At 35.6% G+C, this 19160-nt stretch overlaps 1 pseudogene; it reads right to left on the reverse strand.

Moving 5' to 3' along the window:
• Positions 1-17164: 17164 nt before the first annotated feature.
• LOC141582995 (heat shock transcription factor, Y-linked-like) lies at positions 17165-18848 on the reverse strand (annotated as a pseudogene).
• Between the last annotated feature and the right edge of the window lie 312 nt (positions 18849-19160).

Genomic DNA, 19160 nt, shown 5'->3' on the forward strand with positions numbered 1-19160 from the left:
AAAAATACAAAAATTAGCTGGGCATGGTGGTGCGTGAGGTTGAGACAAAAGAAGTGCTTGAATCCAGGAGGTGGAGGTCGTGGTGAGCCAACATCATGCCACTGCACTCCAGCCTGGGCAACAGAGCAAGACTTCATCTAAAAACAAACAAACAAATAAAAACCTTCAATCTGAGCATGAATCCAAACCCCAACAATAATCCCAACCCAATCCCTGATGTCGGCACTAATTCTAAAACAGATGCTCAGGCTTAACTCGAACCCTAACCTGAACTCAATTTCCCAATCCCTAACCTGACACCTGAACCTGAACCTTAGGAAATAAAACACTATAATTGTTTTATGGCACTGAGTTTTGAGGTTAGGATTATTTTGCACTGGGGTTCAAGTTCTGGGCAAGATGGAGAAAGCATCTTGTCTCTCCCACAACTATAAGTCCTAAAATGTATGGAGCAGCTGATTCAAAGACTAAAAATGTGTGTTTAACAGGCAGACTGGAGATCAAAATCTGGAGTACCACCAAGCCTGAAGTATTTCATTTCTTTTTCTTCTGCCATGTAGACTCCAGAGGAAGCCCAAAACTTAACTCCTAGATTCTCAACTGTGAATCCTAATCCCCAACTTTAAACCCTAAAAACCCTGACACCTGATGAATTTACCCATTTATCATTATGAAACAATCTTCTCGCTGGGTACAGTGGTTCACACCTGTAATCCCAGCATTTTGGGAGGCCGAGGCAGGCAAATCATGAAGTCAGGCATTCAAACCAGCCTGGCCAATATGGTTAAACACTCTCTACTACAAACACAAGAAAAAATTAGCCAGGTGTGGTGGTGTGGGCCTGTACTCCCAGCTACTTGGGAGGCTGAGTCAGAAGAATCTCTTTAAACACGGAGGCAGAAGTTGTAGTGAGCTGAGATTGTGCCACTGCACTCCAGCCTCAGTGACAGAGTGAGATTCCATCTCCATCATGTTCATGTCTAGCTGTCTACCGACTCTAACAGAGCCCACTATCATGTGTCTTTCCCAAAATAAGTGCAGAAACAATTCACTGGAAACCATAAGAAATAAAATGAATGTAGATGAAAACTTTGCAACTTATACAAATAATCACTCAAAATCATCCTTACACTAAAAATGCAAAACTATACAATTTCCAGAAGAAAACATAGAACAAAAGTTATCTGCTCTTGGGTTCAGTAATGAATTTTAACAAACCACACAAACTGTCATTACACACCAAAGAAAGAAATAGGTGGATTTTTTTAATATTAAAAGTGTATACTCTAGAAAAGATCTTGTTAAGGGAATAAAAACACAAGCCACATATTGTAAAAAATTATTTGTAAAATACAGATCTAAGAATTTGTATTCAATATATAAAAATATCTTAAAACCAAGTAAAGCAGCCCAGTTAAAGATGCACAGAAATCTGAACAGACACCTAACCAAAGGATTTAAGAGAAACCAGCCCCTTCAAAAGACTCCGCCACTTATATTAACCATCTGCCTGAAGCTGCCTTTCCTTTCATGCCTGATAAAAGATCACCCATTGTACATGGGACCCATGAGGAAGTAAGAAACTCAACTGCGATTGCACTCATTTCTCCTTTTATAAGTATTCATGACTTCTTCTAGAGCTTATTAAATATTTGTATTTGATCATGCCACTCAGCATAAATTTCTATTTTCTTTATCTCTCTCTTAAAGTGTCTGCTTCTGGCTTCTGGCTGGAGTCTATGCTTCCCATTTTGGGGAGCCAAAGTTGGTGAATCACCTGAGTTCAGGAGTTTGAGACCAGCCTGACCAACACGGTGAAACCCTGTCTCTACTAAAAATACAAAAAATTAGCCAGGCTTGGTGACGGACATCTGTAATCCCAAATAATTGAGAGGCTGAGGAAGGAGAACTGCTTGAACCCGGGAGGTGGAGGTTGCAGTAAGCCAAGATCACACCATTGTACTCAAGCCTGGACGAGAGTGAAACACCTTCTCAAAAAAAACAAAAATAAATAAAAATGTAATAAATGAAATCACTCCTTTCCAAATTTATCAACCTCATCATTCTTCAGTTGACAGTATTACAAAGTTCAAAATTCCTTCCATACTCTCCTAGAGAAGTCCTAGAAATTGTTATTTTGTTTATTAGTTTTGATACGGGAGAACTTGTAATCAAATGAGTAGAAATATTGGAACTGCGGTTTACCAGTTATGTGTCTCTTAATCCAATCAACCAGATATCTAAAATTAACCATGAGAATACATATGCCTGATTCATGGCTAAAATTTTAGAATGAAACCTATGAGATCTCCATTTGTGTTTTTTGCCTATTAATGTATGTTATGTATATGTGATATTTTCTTGACACCAGATAGCATTGCAAAATTCATTTATAAAATCCTCTAAAAATGCTCTATTCTAACTTAGCTTGGAAAAAAAAAAATAAGCGTTTATGCATAAATATTTCCCAAACTCCTTGAAATGTAGAAACTGATATAAATGTCTTTCAAGTTAACAAAATTTACATAAAACATAGTTAAATAAGACCAATTTAATATTTTTGGTGTAATAAAACAACTATGCCTTCAGAACTATCACTATTAAATATAAAACAAACATAAATATCTATTCTTCTTGAGTTCTACTCAAATAAGCTAATATTATACTTATTAGATACTTAAAGTCATAACGTTTATAGATTGATTCTAATTAAGTTGTCATTCTACAAAAATTATTATTTCAATAATAATTTTTACAGTAAATCTGCCTAATAATAGTTTCCAAAGTACTAAAGTTAAGCTAATTAAAAGATTCTCATTAAATATCTAGATCATTTATAAATAAGTTACAATACTAAAACATTAATTACTAAACATAAATAATTCAATTTTATATACACTTCTGACCCCCTATTTCTACAGAGAGAAAAAAGATAATTTGGTCTGATAATAAACCTTTTTTTTTGTTTTGTTTTTTTTTTTTTGTCCACAGCGTTGAGAAATTTTAGTATGTGGAAACATCACTCTAGATGTTGGGAGATCATATACTCATACATTTTCTAATCTACTATAAAATGTTAATATATGACAATTTAAAATTTTCTGCTTCCTAGTTTACTCAGGAAAATAAAGATTACTAAGTGTTAAAAATATCATCTATACATAAATAAAATTACTAGAACTGATAGAATATCTAGAAACTCTATGCAAAGTATGCAGAAAATGTAGGGCAAGGTATGCAAATAAAGTACGTTGTAATTTTTATAAGAAAAACTGTACCAAATACAAAAGTAAAAAGAGATATCTAACCTTCCCTGTGTTATATTTGAATTAGCAAAATGTTATGTTTTCAGAAAATATATAAAATCCCTGGTAATTTGTCAGTGTCTTCCTTATCCATGGTATGTGGTGATATAGTACTATGAGTCATATTTTCAATTTTTATTTTAAATGTCATATGCCACTGACAAAATTGAATATCCTTGTCAGTTGTGGTATAATGAACTCTCATTATATCTTTTGTCATAGCCATTTCATGCTCTTTGTCATTTAGATATTATTTAGGCCTGATGCTTTCCTAAAAGCTCCTGCAATCAGCTGTGGATCAGAATGTTGGTCTCCAACACTGGACTCCCTCTGAGACTCACAGAAAAGACTATGACCGGTACTCTGGTTACAGGCTTCTGATGATATTGCTCAAATAACTTTAAGATTATACACATGACTCAGTGAAGCTTCCAGAAGACTAGTTGAGAAACTGATGGGTTCATGACACTGCTAACCCAAGATTCAGCAAGACTGGAATTGAGTACAGGGCACTGAATAAATTGATGAAAATGGATTATAATTTTATAGCTTATTTTGAGCATTACTGATTCTTTAATGTTATAGTTTCTGGATTTAAGAAATCTCTCTTAAGCTAACTATAACTCACAACAGTTTAGTAGATTACATTTATTTAAACAGAAAAGAAGCATTTCTCTTTTTCCTTGACCAATTTCTGCAGAATTTTGAAATTCTTATTGAACACTCTTATTTTCATTACAATATAGTTGTTAGCAGAAGTCTAATAAGAATCTGTTCACCTTAGAACAGGATATAATTGGAAATTTCGTTTATATTATCAAGGCTTTTACTGGAATATTATATTTAGCAATAGTGTACCTAAGATCAGTTATAACCATCAATTTTAAGGAACTAAGGTTGATTTTTATGAACCCAATCCTTACAAAGCAGTCTGAGAAAAGCCATCCTGATACCGAGATTACAGGATTCACATCCTTACAGGTTGTAAGAAAGGTTCTTTCTTGTAGGCCCAGAAATTTGGGGAGAGTTTGGGAGCCTCAAGAAGAGAGGAATTCACTCAAAGCTATTAGGATGGCAGCTGAAATTTGATAGTATGTTCTTGGCTTGGCTTTTAGCCTCAATGGGGCCTTTAAAACTCCAATCTGAGATTCTGTAGGAAAACTTGCAGCAAAGAAGCTTGAAAGCATCTGTGTGGTCAGCTCCTTTTCTTCCTGCACTTACACAAATTATCAGGCAAAATCTAACAAAGCTAGACTTATTTTAAAACAAGAATAATCTTTGAGTATCTATGATCAAAAATGATGGTTACAACTGAGATAAATTTTGTGTTTCAGTGAAAATCTATAACTCAACCAGGCATGGTGGCACATGCCTGCAATTCTAGCACTTTGGGAGGCCAAGAGTTCAAAACCAACCTGAGCAACACGGCAAAACCACATCTCTACTAAAAATACAAAAATTAGCTGGGCATGATGGCATGTGCCTGTGGTCCCAGCTAATCAGGAGGCTGAGGAGGGAGGCTTTCTTGTACCCAGGAGATAGAGGGTGAAGTGAGCTGAGCTTGCACAACTGCACTCCAGCTTCTACCATAGAGCCAGACCCTGTCTGAAGAAAAATTTTTTTTTTAATAGGAAAACTATAGCCCTTGTGGGATATCAGATTCTAGTCTTGTTTCTTTTCTTTGGGCTATTTTTAACTCTTTGTAAACTGGATCCTGCCATCTGATGAATTTTTATTACTCAAGCAATGACACAGACAATTGTGATCATAGGTACCAAACTTGCTAGATATGAACTGTAACGAAAATTGTCTTTGTCTGCTACAATCTAAGCTTAAGATAATGGGGAAAAGTAATTGAGAACACACTGAACTATAGAGTGTGTTTTAATCATTTTCTAGATTTTCTCTGTGTGTGTGTGTGTGTGTGTGTGTGTGTGTGTTTGTGAATATAGTCCATTGTGCCATCCAAATTTAGACCCTCATTTAATTAATGCCAGACTAATTGAGAAGTTAATTACATACTACTTTTTACTATTTACACTTTATTCATTTTTCCTCATCTGCTGCCCTTGTTTTGAATGTCCTCTCCAAATTTTACATAGAAATTCTGTGGTCACTGTGATAATAATGGGAGGTAGGAGCTTTAAGAGGTGATTAGCCATGAGGATACACCCTCATAACAAGATTTTTTTGCTTTATCTGGAGTACAATTTAGTTATTGTGTGAGGGGGCTTTGAACCAATGATGAGTTTGGGTTTGATTTTCTGTCCCCCACATGTCCATCACTGTATGATACTTACTTGCCATATTGAAACACAGAAAGAAAGCCTCACCAGATGCAGCCTCTTGGACTTCCCAGCCTTCAGAACCATGAACAAAATAAGTCTTTTTCAAAATTAGTCAGTGACATTGGGTTGTTGCAGCAAAAAATTGACTAAAACAGTTTGTTATTTATTTCTCTTTCGATCACTAAACTTACCAAGGAACAGGGCAATGCTTCTGTCAAATAATCAAAGAGCCTGTGTGTGTGTGTGTGTGTGTGTGTGTGTGTGTGTGTGTGTGTGTGTGCAGGTATACACACAAAAACACACACATACAAAATATAGTCAATATATTTTAAGAGCTAATACAATAGCCTACCACTAAAATGAAACAGGATTTCACTCTTAACCCTATGTTCAGAAATAAAGTAAAAGCAACCATAAGGGTAAACGTGTAATTTTATTGTTCAGTAAAATAATTGCCTGGATTTTTATAATTTTTTTCAATGTAAATTTTTAGTCTCTACCTTCATGCATAATATCATACCCTTTAGATGAAATATAAATTGTAATTAGAGTGATATTTGCTAAGTGGCGATGGTTGAAAAGCTGGCTTGAAACAAGAGGCAGCAGATGTATCTGTTATTGTGGGCACTGGCAACCACAGGTTCCCTGCTGGTAGCAGGTTAGGATAACGAGCCTCATTGACTGACACATCAGGATATTTGCTTGGAAAAGGTGATGATTCCATTATCAACCCCAAAAGACTATCAATTTGGTATTGAGAAATTATGGTTGTAACACAATTCAAAATGTGGTCATTTACTTGTATACAGGTGCTATGAGATTGCATGTGAATGCTGGCCAACTGACTTAAAATAGCATTTGATTTGTTGTAATTTGTTCGGATGGTCCAACTGAGGCTAGAGATGGAGTAGGATAAAATCCACTTCTAATTGTGTCAGGTGAACTAGCAGTTCTCTGGCTGCCAGAAGATTTTCTTATTAGAGGAATATTGATAGATTTATTGATTGATGGATTGATACAGAGTTTTGCTCTTGTTACAAAGGCTGGAGTGCAATGGCCCAATCTCGGCTCACCGCAACCTCCACCTCCCGGTTTCAGGCAATTCTCCTGCCTCAGCCTCCTGAGTAGCTGGGATTACAGGCACGTGCCACCATGCCCAGCTTATTTTTTGTGTGTTTTTAGTAGAGATGGGGTTTCACCATGTTGACAAGGATGGTCTCGATTTCTTGACCTCGTGATCCACCTGCCTCAGCCTCCCAAAGTGCTTTAAATCTGTGGAGATTGACAATAGTTTTTCTCCACTAGTTTTAGCAATTAACCCAGAATTATGATTATTTCTGTTAACTCCTGCTCTAAAGTGCTTCTTGTTGAAATCTTCAGTTAATAAAGTAGATACAAGAGAAGCGTTTCTTGCCCCAATTCTTCTTTTCGTTTTTGCTAAAAGTTGAGGATGGCCACGTTTAAAATTTGGATTACAATGGAATTTTAACTAAAACCAAATGAGAAGGTAATTCAGTGCCATTTTAAACTAAGAGAAAAGTGACTATAACACATACAACACACAAAATCTCAGATTTTTGTCTTATCACACAAAGTTAATGTCATCAAATAATGCATGAATGTGGTTTTCTCTTTGTAAGAATGTGTTATTTTTAGGGAAGACACATTCAAGCTGTTAAACTGTCAAGTGAAAACATATTACATATTAATAATAACATTTCATTATTGGATTTGGTAAGTTTTATTGGAGTTTACCTGTATGATTCAAAGTTGTTACAAAATTTATTAAAACTCTGCAAGTTTAATGCTGGAGCTGCCTTCAATAATTTTAAAGACTTATATAATTTTTACTTCAATATTTTATATATTTTTTTAAATTGAGACTTGCTGCATGTATCAACATATTTAATAACTTACAAACTAAAATTACATATGTACTCTATGTAAAGTGGTCACTGACATATTTTAAATACTTTGCTTAAAACAGAGGCTTCTTCTTCTTCTGCCAGAAAGTCTGTTAGAAAAGCAGATCTTTGAAAATTCTGTTGAATTTTACTGAATCCATAAAAGTTGAGCTGACAAACTCAGCTTTTTATACTGTCAGTTTAAAATATTCTGTAAGGATGCTTTTATTCCAGAATTTTTTTTTTTTTTGAAAAGTTCTTCATGAATCACTATGCAGGTTTCAGAACATGTGACTAATTTTTGTATTTTTAGTAGAGATGGGGTTTCACCATGTTGGCTAAGATTCTCTCCATCCCTTCACATTGTGATCCACCCACCTCCACCTCCCAAAGTGCTGGAATTACAGGCATAAGCTACTGTTCCCAGCCTATTTTCTTGCTCTAAAATTTCAGAGTTAGGATTTCTCTGCAGTCTTTTAATAGAATTAATATCATATGTATCATGTGACCACAAAAAAATAGAAACAACACATTAGAACTTTTTAGCTGTATTTGTTAAATAAAATAAGAAAACTGAAGAGTGACAATGAGTAGAATTATTTGTTAGTTTCTTAGGCTCTGCTCATCTAGCTCATGAGGTTGCAGTTTTTTGGTAAGAACTGCAGAAAATGCTGTTGCAGCTGAGCATGAAGAGTTTGAAATCTACAAGCAAGATCTCCAAAGAGAACCACAAAATAAAGTGAGTACTGGTGTTTGCCACTTCCAGTATGATACCAGTACACTTTATTGATATGTAAACTTGGTACAAGTAACATCAGTGTAAATCAAATCTATTTTAACATCAAGCATTACTCACCCAAATATGCAAAACAAACTCTTTCTCATCTGAGAATATTCTCCAGTTATAATATGACCTTATATTTATAATAGTAATAAAATTGGCAAGAATGCAAACACATAGAACATAAAATTTCTGGAATGCCTGATTCTACCCACTGTTATATCTTGATGTTCAGTCTGAAGAATATTGCAAACAGTTACTGTGTCTTCTGCCTCCATGACAGAATTATTTGATATTGCTGAAGCAGATGGTGAAAGACTTGTCTGTGTGTTCTGTTTGTCCTTCTTTTTTTTTATTTAATTAGGGTCCCCATTGTTTAGTGGCATGAATGTTCTTGAAACTAGCAGAACAAAATGATTGCAAACAAAATAAGAAAACTTTTTCTTTTGAAGCAAGCAGTGATTTGTTTTACATTGATTTATTTATCTATTCTCAATCTGCTCAGATTGAAAATCTGTGCAGCTGAAGACCCAGATACTGGAATGCAAATCTTTGGTAAAGAGGATAACTATTCAAGTTGCTGATTTAAATTGCAACAGAAGCAAACTCAGACAAGTTAGAGTCATTTTTAACCCAAAAATATTCCTGTGTGTATAAAGCTTATGATGCATGTGAAATGTAATGATCATAATTTATTGAATCCAAAGTAATTATTGTATTAGAAGAAAATCCATAGAAATAAATGTCATGTTGGAAGTAAAGCTCCCTATTCGATTTTGTAATACCATTGGGAACATCAGCAAAAGTGACTTATTTAATAGGTGCCTCATGGTTTTGGAGAGCCTTATGTCCCAAATAAAAAAGTTGTGGTGGTCACCTAGAAGCCCCACATTTATCCTCAGATTTCCATTCTTATTTGTTACTCCAATGTTAAAAGTAATTTAGTAGTTTTATGAATTCCTTGATAAGCAGATATTTACATACATGGAAGAAGCTGTGTGGTTTAGCACAAAGAACACTGCCCTCAGAATCAGAAAACTGTTCTTCTTTTGGACACAAATTTTGAAGTTAGTTGTTTGATCTTGCACATGTTATATTAACTTCCTTGGGAGTATGTTTTCTCATTTGTAATTGGGGCAATAATACCTATGGGGCCATGATAAGAAAAATATAAAATGAGATCTGTTTCAATCCAGTGCCTGAGACATTAAAAATAGCACTCTAGAAATTGTTACTGGTGTTATTTTATTATTGCATCTTCACCATGGATGCATCTCTCCCCTTTTCTACTTCATAGAAATAATAACGAAGGTTACATGCTTTCTTCATTATTTGTTTTAAAGCTCAAAGAAAATGTGCATGTGTTACTACTTCAGTTGGTTGCTCATACTTGTTTCACACCTTTCTTGCTTACATTTGTACTCTGGCTTCATCAGCCTCTTGTTCTTTTCTACCGACATGTTACCAATTTTTACATCTTCATTCATCTACACTTTCTTTTCCTTTTCTCATTTCTTCCTGTTCTGTTTGTGAAAGTTCTCACATTGAAATTATAGCAGTCTCACAATAATAAAAAATATTTGAATGAATATAGAACTCTTTTGTGTGTATGTGTTGTGGAGGTAAAGCTATTATTTATTTATTTATTTATTTATTTATTTATTTATTTATTTGAATTATCATAGGGAGGCATTGATGGAGAGTGAGAAACACACACTGGCTTTGCATTGGAGAAACCAAGGAGTTCATGGATTTACTGTTTTAGTCTCCCATCTATAAAGTGGGAGCAGTGAGAGTTCCCTTACCACTGTGTTATTGTGAATGCAGAACTTCACTTCCTTGTCCAAAAACTCTCACCATGTGCTGTAGAGTTGGGAATGGTTCTGAATCCTTTAGTGAAAACCAGTAATTATTTTGCAGTCAATTGCAGAAATACTTATTCTGGGATAAAGAAAGATATTAAATGTGCTTATATCAGTTCAGGTCAAAGTTTTCAACCTGATGAGTTTTTGTCTGGTTGGGCTTTGACACCAAATAACTTAAAATATTTGTTTCTCAGAGCTTGTAGATTTAAAAATTGTGCATAACAGATTTTGTAATTATACCATGCTATAAAAGACATGTGTACATCAACCTGGGAGGAAACTGGAGCACTTACCACAAGTGGGCACACTGTACGTTTATACAACAGTGAGGTTGTGTGTATATTTTCTGTCTCCTAACCCTATTTGTAAGCTTCAGGAGGACAGCAATTTTGGCTTTTTAATTTAAGTTTGTATTCCTAGCACTTGGGTGCCTGTCATTTATCAAGGACTCAATACATTTCTGTTGGCAGGGAGATCTAAGAAGGATAAATAGGAAAAGGTCTGGAGTACAGTTCCCAGCAAAAACAACACAGGAATGAGTGATCACTGCATTTCCAAATAAGTTTTTACTGACAACACACTAGAAGATTCCCAGACCGAAAAGCACCATGAGTTTCCAGCACAGCTGTTTTAGCCAGGATCACGGGTTTTCACGCAGAAAACTTACTCAAATCTGGGTGGCCATTTCAGCAGGTGCCTGGAATGTCAGGGAGACAGAGCCACCCATTCAACTGAAAAGGAGGAGACTAAAAAAGATAGCCAGGCAATTCTGATAGGTGGATCCCATCCCCGCAAAGACAAGCAATCTGAAACGCTCTGGATTGAGAGTTTTGCAGCAAGCATAGATGGACCCCATATACTTCAGCTCAGAGGGGCAAAAAGGGTATGCCATTACAGAAGGAGTCCACCTCTACCAAGGCAATCAGCCATTACTGAGGCACTGTGCCATTACTGAGGCAGACTCCTATTAACATGGCAGTTTTAACTGTATCTATGTAAACAAAACCACGAGGAAGTTTACACAGCAACTGGGCAGAGTCCATGGCAGCACAGCAATGCCTCTGTTGGAATACTGTAACTAGACCACCTCCTTGCTGTGCATGGCAACTCTGAAAATAGACATTAGCACATCAGGAACTTATAAATAAAGCCCTCCTTTCCAGAACGGAGCACAACAGAGCTTCCAGCAGAGCACTTGAGCTTCTCTAGGGGAGAGACTGTCTCCTCAAGTTTCACCCTGACCCTCATATATCCAAAGAGGCAGCTCATAAAAAAAGAGCTCTGGCTGTCATTTGGCAGAAGAAGAAACCAGCAGCCACCCTTACTGTTCTGCATCACTGGCAGGTCATCTCCAGGCAAGAAGAGTCTGGAGTGGACCTCCAGCACTCCTGAAGCAGAGAAGCCTTACTGTCAGAGGAAAACTGAAAAACTGGAAGAAATAGATTTAACATCAACAAAATGGATGTCTACTCAGAGACCATATTTGAAAGTCAACAGTTGTAAAACTACAGGTCAATAAATCCATGAAGACTGAAAGAAGCTAGTGCAGAAAGGATAAAAACACCAAAAAAACAGAACACTTCTCCTCCTCCAAGGGGTCACAACTCCTCATCAGCAAAGGAACAAAGCTGGATGGAGAATGAGTATGAGAAATTGACAGAAACAGGCCTCAGAAAGTGGGTAATAACAAAATTCTCTGAGCAAAAAAAAAAAAAAAAAAAAAAAAAAAAAAAAAAAAAAAAAAAAAAAACATGTTCTAACCCAATGCAAAGAAACTTACCTTGAAAAAAGACTAGATGAAATGCTAATAAGAATAAACAGCTTAGAGAAGCATATAAATGACTTGATGGAGCTGAAAATCAAAGCACCAGAACTTTGCAAAGCCTACACGTTTCAATACCTGAATCGATGAAACAGAAAAAAGGATATTAGAAATTGAAGATCAACACAATGGAATAAAACAATAAGGCAATATTAGAGAAAAAAAAAACAGTGAAAATAAATGAACAAAGCTTCCAAGAAATATGGGATTATGTGAAAAGACCTAATCTATGTTTGAAAAGTGTATCAAAATGTGATGGGGAGAATAAATCCAAGCTGGAAAACACTCTTCATTATACTATTTGGGAGAATTTCCCCAACCTAGCCATGCAGGTCAACATTCAAAGTCCAGAAAATACAGAAAACACAAGAAAATATTTCTTAAGAAGAGCAACACCATGGCACATAATCATCCAATTCACTAGTGTTAAACATGCTAAAGGCATCCAGAGAAAAAGGTTGGGTTACCCACAAAGGGAAGCCCATCAGACACACAGAGGTCTCTCAGCAGAAACCCTACAAGACAGAATAGAGTTGGGGACAATACTCAATGTCCTTAAAAAAAAAAAAAAATTCAGCTGGAAAGGGGACAATATTCAATGTCCTTAAGAAAAAATATAAAAAAGTTAATAAAAATATTTTAACCTAGAATTTTATATAAAGCCAAACTAAGCTTCATAAGTGATGGGGAAATAAAATCCTTTTAATAACAAGCAATTGCCAAAAGATTTCATCACTACCAGTGCTGCCTTATGAGAGCTCCTGCAAGAAACACTAAACCTGAAAAGGAACAACAGTACAAGCCACTACAAAAATGTTCCAAATAGTAAAGGCCATCAACATAATGAAAAACTATGTCAACTGATGGGCAAAACAACCAGCTAGCATCAAAATGGCAGAATCAAATTCACAGATAACAATGTGAACTTTAAGTGTAAAGCGGTTAAATGCCACAATCAAAAGACACAGACCAGCAATATGGATAAAATGTCAAAATCCATCCGTGTTCTTTATTTAGAAAACCCATCTCATGTGCAAGAACTCACATAGGATCAGAATAAAGAGATGGAGGAAGATATATCAGCAAAGGGAGAGCAAAAAAAATCAGTAATTACAATATTAGCTTCTGATAAAATCGTCCTTAAACCAATAAATTTCAAAGGAGACATAGAAGGGCATTACCTAATGGTAAAAGGATCAATGTAGTAAGAAAAGCTAACCATTATAAATATATACACAACCAAGACAGAGTACCCCCAGAAACATAAGGCAAGTTCTTAACTCAACCATCTTATCACTTGCTAAGTCTTAAGTTTTCTCTCCAGTTTATCCCCTTTCAGAGACTTATGTTTGCTGCATGTATAACATGTAGGAATATTAATTGTCTTTTTGGGAAAGGGTAAAGTACATCCACTTCATCTACTTTATTAGACAAATGATGATGCAAGATGCAGAACATCCACGTTATTCCTTTTGGGTAGCAAACTTTAAGTCATTTTTTTTTTTTTTTTTGCTGTTGAAAGAGTTTAAGCTAGTTTAACATAAATACACATTATTTAGAAAGATATAGCATCAAGCAGATATTCTAATCATGCCAACTATTTAATGTTTTGCATTTGCTTTACTTATTTTTTCCTTCATCACCTATCTCTCCTCCTCCCTGTGCTCATTTTGTTGTTGCTGTTTTTGTTGTCATTGTTGTTTGTTTGGTACTTGCCTTATTCTGGCCTTAACCTTATGATATTGAAGTTCACATTTTAACCTGTCTGATTATCCTTCATTACTTTATCCTACCTTTTCTTAAATGTCATTTTCTTTTTTTCTCGGTGTCCTGTTGTTCACCCAAGTTAATCTTTTCATGTTTTATTATTTTTAATCATTAGCCTGTTGTTGTTGTTGATTCTTTTGTGATATAATCTTGGCCTGTCCCCCAGCCAAAAGGGCAGTGACAATATCTTGGCTTACTGCTACCTCTGCCTCTGAGGTTCAAGCAACTCTCCTGTCTCAGCCTCTTGACTAGCTTGGATTACATGGGTCAACCATCCATGGTTGACTAATTCTTATAGTTTTTAGAAGGATGGGGTTTTATATCATTTTAAAAAATGCAACTGGGCTGGTCTCAAACTCTTGATCTCATGTGATCCACCCACCTTAGGCTCCCAAAGTGCTGACATTAAAGGTGTGAGACCTGGCTACATTTCTTTTAAACCTTCTTCATGTTCAGCATTTAACCATGTCTATCAGACAACCCTCTGAAAATACAATTTGAGAACTAAAACGTGGTATAGATCTTTTTTAATTAATTAATTAATTAATTAATTAATTTTTATCACATTTTAGGTTTTGGGGTACATTTGAAGAACATGCAAGATTGTTGCATAGGTACACACATGGCAGTGTGATTTTCTGCCTTCCATTCCCTCGCCTGTATCTGTCATTTAATAGCATGTGGACATAGGTGAAAAGACAATTGTGCTGTGTCATGGTATTACAGGATAAGAAATCAGAATTTCTCACGTGGATCATTGATTGTAATTACTTAATACTTAGGCACAACTTGAAAATATATGAATATGGTAGAATGGCAGCAATAAGATTATAGTCTGAGAAATTCTGGCATCCAAACCCATATCACATTTAAATCCCAGCTGTCCCAGAAAACTGAATGATGATTCTTGTCAAGACTTAGCTTGTGACACCAGCAGTTTTATAATATGTCAAATGCATGAAAAATGCTGCTTTTGAAATGTTGTGCAGCTACTGTCCTCTGTGTGTGTATATATATATATATATACACACACACACACACACACACACACACACACCTACTAATGTATACCAGGTACTGTGTTACATCAGTGCTGAATTTTTAAGACAGGCAGACAAGAAAACTAATGTGATAGATAAACACTTCCTGGAAAAATAATGTTTCTGCATTAGAAGTCTTAAGTAGGCAAACAGGGAGAGAGACTTTTATCTCCAGGAGGGAAAGGTAGCCATAGTTGCAGGATGGGAGTGTTCATGGCTGAAAGGAAAATTGTCTGAATGTTGGTCCACATAAACCATGCTGAAACAGCAAGACATGAAGCTGAAAGGCAGAGAATATCAGGTCTGGAAGAGATTTGTTCAGCCATGCTGCAGATCTAGGCTCAGAATCTAGAAGATACTAAATACCAACAAAAACAATTACAAATTGACTTTCAGCATGAAACCAATGTCATGAAAATGTGCATTAGAGGGCAGGTATAGTGGCTCAAACCTGTAGTCTCAACACTTTTAAAGGCCAAGGCCGGTGAATCACCTGAGTCCAAGAGTTCAAAACCAGCCTTGCCAATACTAAAATTTATCCAATGGTTAATGCACATCTAGTCCCATATATTTAGGAGACTGACAGACAAAAATTGCTTTAAGCCAGAGGTTGAGTTTACATTGAGCTGAGATTATGCCACTGCATTCTGGGCTGAGCAACCCAGCCAGATTCTGCCTTAGGTTAACAAAAAGAAAAAGAAGAAGAACAAGAGGAAGAAGAAGCATAAGAATAAGAATAAGAGAGAAAAAAGAAGAAGGAGGAGGAGAAGGAGAGGTAGAAGGAGAAGAAGAAGAAGAAGAAAGAAGAAAAGAAGAAGAAGAAAAAGAAGAAGAAGAAGAAGAAGAAGAAGAAGAAGAAGAAGAAGAAGAAGAAGAAGAAGAAGAAAGAGGAGGAGGAGGAGGAAGGAGGAAGAAGAAGAAGAAGAAGAAGAAGAAGAAGAAGAAGAAGAAGAAGAAGAAGAAGAAGAAGAAGAAGAAGAAAAAGAAGAAGGAAAGAAGAAGGAGAAGGAGGAAGGAAGAAGAAAAAAAAAAGAAAGAACAAAGAGGAAAAGAAAAAGGAGATAAGAAAGTGGAAAAGAAAGAGGAAGAGGAAGAGAAAAAGGGAGAAAAAGGGAAAGAAAAAGAGAAAGAAGAAAAAAATGTGCATTAGAAAACATGAAAGGAACTCCTGCAGAAGATAATTAAAGACACAAATCTGTTGGAATGTTTTGATTAAAAAAATGATTATGGCTAATGCTAACTGTAAAATTTCAGCATATTCTAACAGTGATGCCATTCATGTACATAATATAACATGAACTTTGTAAATCAAGTGATGACACAAATAAACGTGATTATAGTTACTGAACTCACTGCATATAAACTGTAATGAAAAAAGTCTGTCTACTACAATCTAAGCTTAAGATAATGGGGGAAAGCAAGTGATAAACAGGAAACTAGTGCATTTTAACCCATTTATAAATTGTGTGTGTGTGTGTAGGGGGCTGTCTCTGTGTGTGTATGTGTCTGCATATTTGAGCATCTGGTCCTGTGCAATCCCCACATTTTTTAAGGCCAGACTAATTGAGAAGTCACTTATTATATTTTACTATTTCCACTTCATTCATTTTCCCTTACCTGTTGCTGTGGTTTTGAATGTCCTCTCCAAATTTTACATAGACAGTCCCTGGTCATTGTGATAGCCATGGGAGGTAGGACCTTTGAGAGGTAATTAGTCATGAGGATACACCTTGACAAGGGCATTGTTGACTTTATCTGGAGAGCACGTTAGTTATTTTGTGAGTGGACTTTGGATCAAAGGATGAATTCGGTCTTGATTTTCTCTTCATCACATGTCCTTCACTTTATGTTGATTGCCTGTCATGGAAAGAAAGACACACCAGATGCAGCCCTTTGGAATTTCCAGCCTTCAGAAACACGAGCAGAATAAGTCTTTTTCCAAATAACTCCATCAGTAACATTGTGCTATTGCAGCAGAAAATTGCCTAAAAGACTATTATTTCTTTCTCTCTAGATAACTGAACGACCTTACCAAGGGATACGGCAAAGGTATTGCCAAATAATCAAAAGCACACACACACACACACACACACACACACACACACACACACCCCACATATAAAATATACTATACTGTATACGTATATATCTTATATATATTAGCCATACACATATGTATATCCGTTCAATATATGTTTTAAATGAAATAAAATGCAACATGATTTCACTCTTAACCATATGTTTAGAAATAAATAAAAAGCAACCATAAGGGTAAACATGTAATTTTATTGTTCAACAAGATAATTGCAGAATATTTGCATTTTTTTTTCTAGGAAAATGTTAGTCTCTATGGTTGTGCATTATATGGTACTCTTTTAGTGTCACTCTAATATCAGTTGTAATTAGGGTTGTATTTTCCCAGTGAAGATAGTTGAAAAGCTGGCTTGAAAGGAGAGTCAGCAGATATATCAGCTATCACGGGCCCTAGCAACCACAGGTTGCCTGCTGGTAGCAGGTTAGGATAAGGAGTCTCATTTATTGACACCTCAGGATATCTGCTTGGAAAAGTTGATGGTTTCACTATCAACTCCAAAAGACTATTTTGTGAGGAAGATATGATTTGGTATTGAGAAGGCGTGGTTGTAATGCAATTAAAAGTGTGGTCATTTGCTTGTATGTAGGTGCTATGAGATTGCATATGAATACTGGCCAACTGATTTAAAATAAGATTTTGATTTGTTGCAATGCATTCTGTTGGTCCAAATGAAGTTGAGATGGAGTAGGAGGAAAGCCACTTCTGGTTGTGTCAGACAAACTGGCAATTCTTTGGCTGACGGAAGGTTTTCTTATCAGAGGCATATTTAAATTTGTAGAGGTTGAAAATGATCCCTCTCCACTAGTTTCAGCAGTTAATCCAGAATTATGATTATCTGTGTCAGCCCCTGCTCTAAAGTGCTTCTTATTGAAACCTTCATTGAATAAAGTAGACACAAGAGAAGCATTTCTAATCCCAATTCTTCTTTTCATTTTTACTAAAAGTTGAGGATAGCCACGTTTGAAATTTGGGTTACAATAGACTTAACTAAAAGCAAAAGAGAAAGTAATTCAGTGTCATTTTAAACCAAGAGAAAAGTGGCAATAGCACATATAATACAAAAAACTCAGATTGCTGTCTTATCACACAAAGTTAATGTCATCAAATGATGCATGAACATTGTTTATTCTTTCCAGGAATGTGCCTTTTGGGGAGAAAGTGCACTCATATTGTCAAGCCCTTGAGTAAAAACATGTTACATAATAATAGTAACATTTAATTATTGGCTTTGGTAAATTTATCTGGAGTTTATTGGTAAGATTCAGAGTTGTTACAAAATTTCTTGAAACCTGGAAAGTTTAATGCAGAAGCTGCCCTCAGTGATTATAAAATCCTAAACAATTTTTACTTCGATATTTATATAATTTACAAAATCTAGACTTACTGCATGTATCAACATATTTACTGATGTACAAAATAAAATTACCTATATACTCTACATAAAGTGGCCACTGAAATGTTTTTAATACCTTGCTTACAATGGGGACTTCTTTTTCTTCTTCCAGAAAGTCTGCTAGAAAAGCAGATCTTTGAAAATTCTGTCGAATTTTACTGAATCCATAAAGGTTGAACTGTCGAACTAAGCTTTTTATACTCTCAGCTTTAAATATTCTGTAAGGATCTTTTCTTTCCAGAATTTCTTTCTTGAAAAGTTCTTCATGAATCACTATGCAAGTTCCATCCTCATCCCATGAAATGGACTTGAACTGGTCACTTTCAACTATTTTCCAAAGTTTCTGGGAAAAGTCTGAGAAATAAAATCATTACCCTTATCTAGCTCAGAGACACAAACTGTGTAACCTGGACTTTTTATCAAGGATCCTTGTGACAAAACCTGAAAAGCATTTTCTTCAATTATTGACCTTAAGTCAGAGTCTTCAGAGAATATGTCTTCACCCAACAGAAACCTAGTGGAAGCTTCTGAACCAGTCGATTTAACTTTAGGAGAAACATCTTGAGTTTCTGAAGAAATATCTGCCATCTCAAATAAATATTTTCTCACCTAATCCTCCAGCCTGCATAGTTTTCAACACTGCAGTTTGAAAACCTGCTGCAATAGTCCTAAGCAGGTAAAGTAATCTAGACCACTACAATGGTTCTCAATTTGAGTAGCTATGACATCACAAGGGGCCTTTGGTCTCCTGGCAACACACATGAAATTTTACCAAGAGGATTTTCTTCTCAGCCCGAGAAATGTATACAGCAAAACTAAAGCATAGACTGATTACTTACATAGTACAACCTGCAAGATTCTCATCCCAGCAAAATCTTTTAAACATGTAATTAAATAAAT

Source organism: Saimiri boliviensis, chromosome Y (genome assembly GCF_048565385.1).
Source record: "Saimiri boliviensis isolate mSaiBol1 chromosome Y, mSaiBol1.pri, whole genome shotgun sequence".
NCBI classification, from domain to species: Eukaryota; Metazoa; Chordata; class Mammalia; order Primates; family Cebidae; genus Saimiri; species Saimiri boliviensis.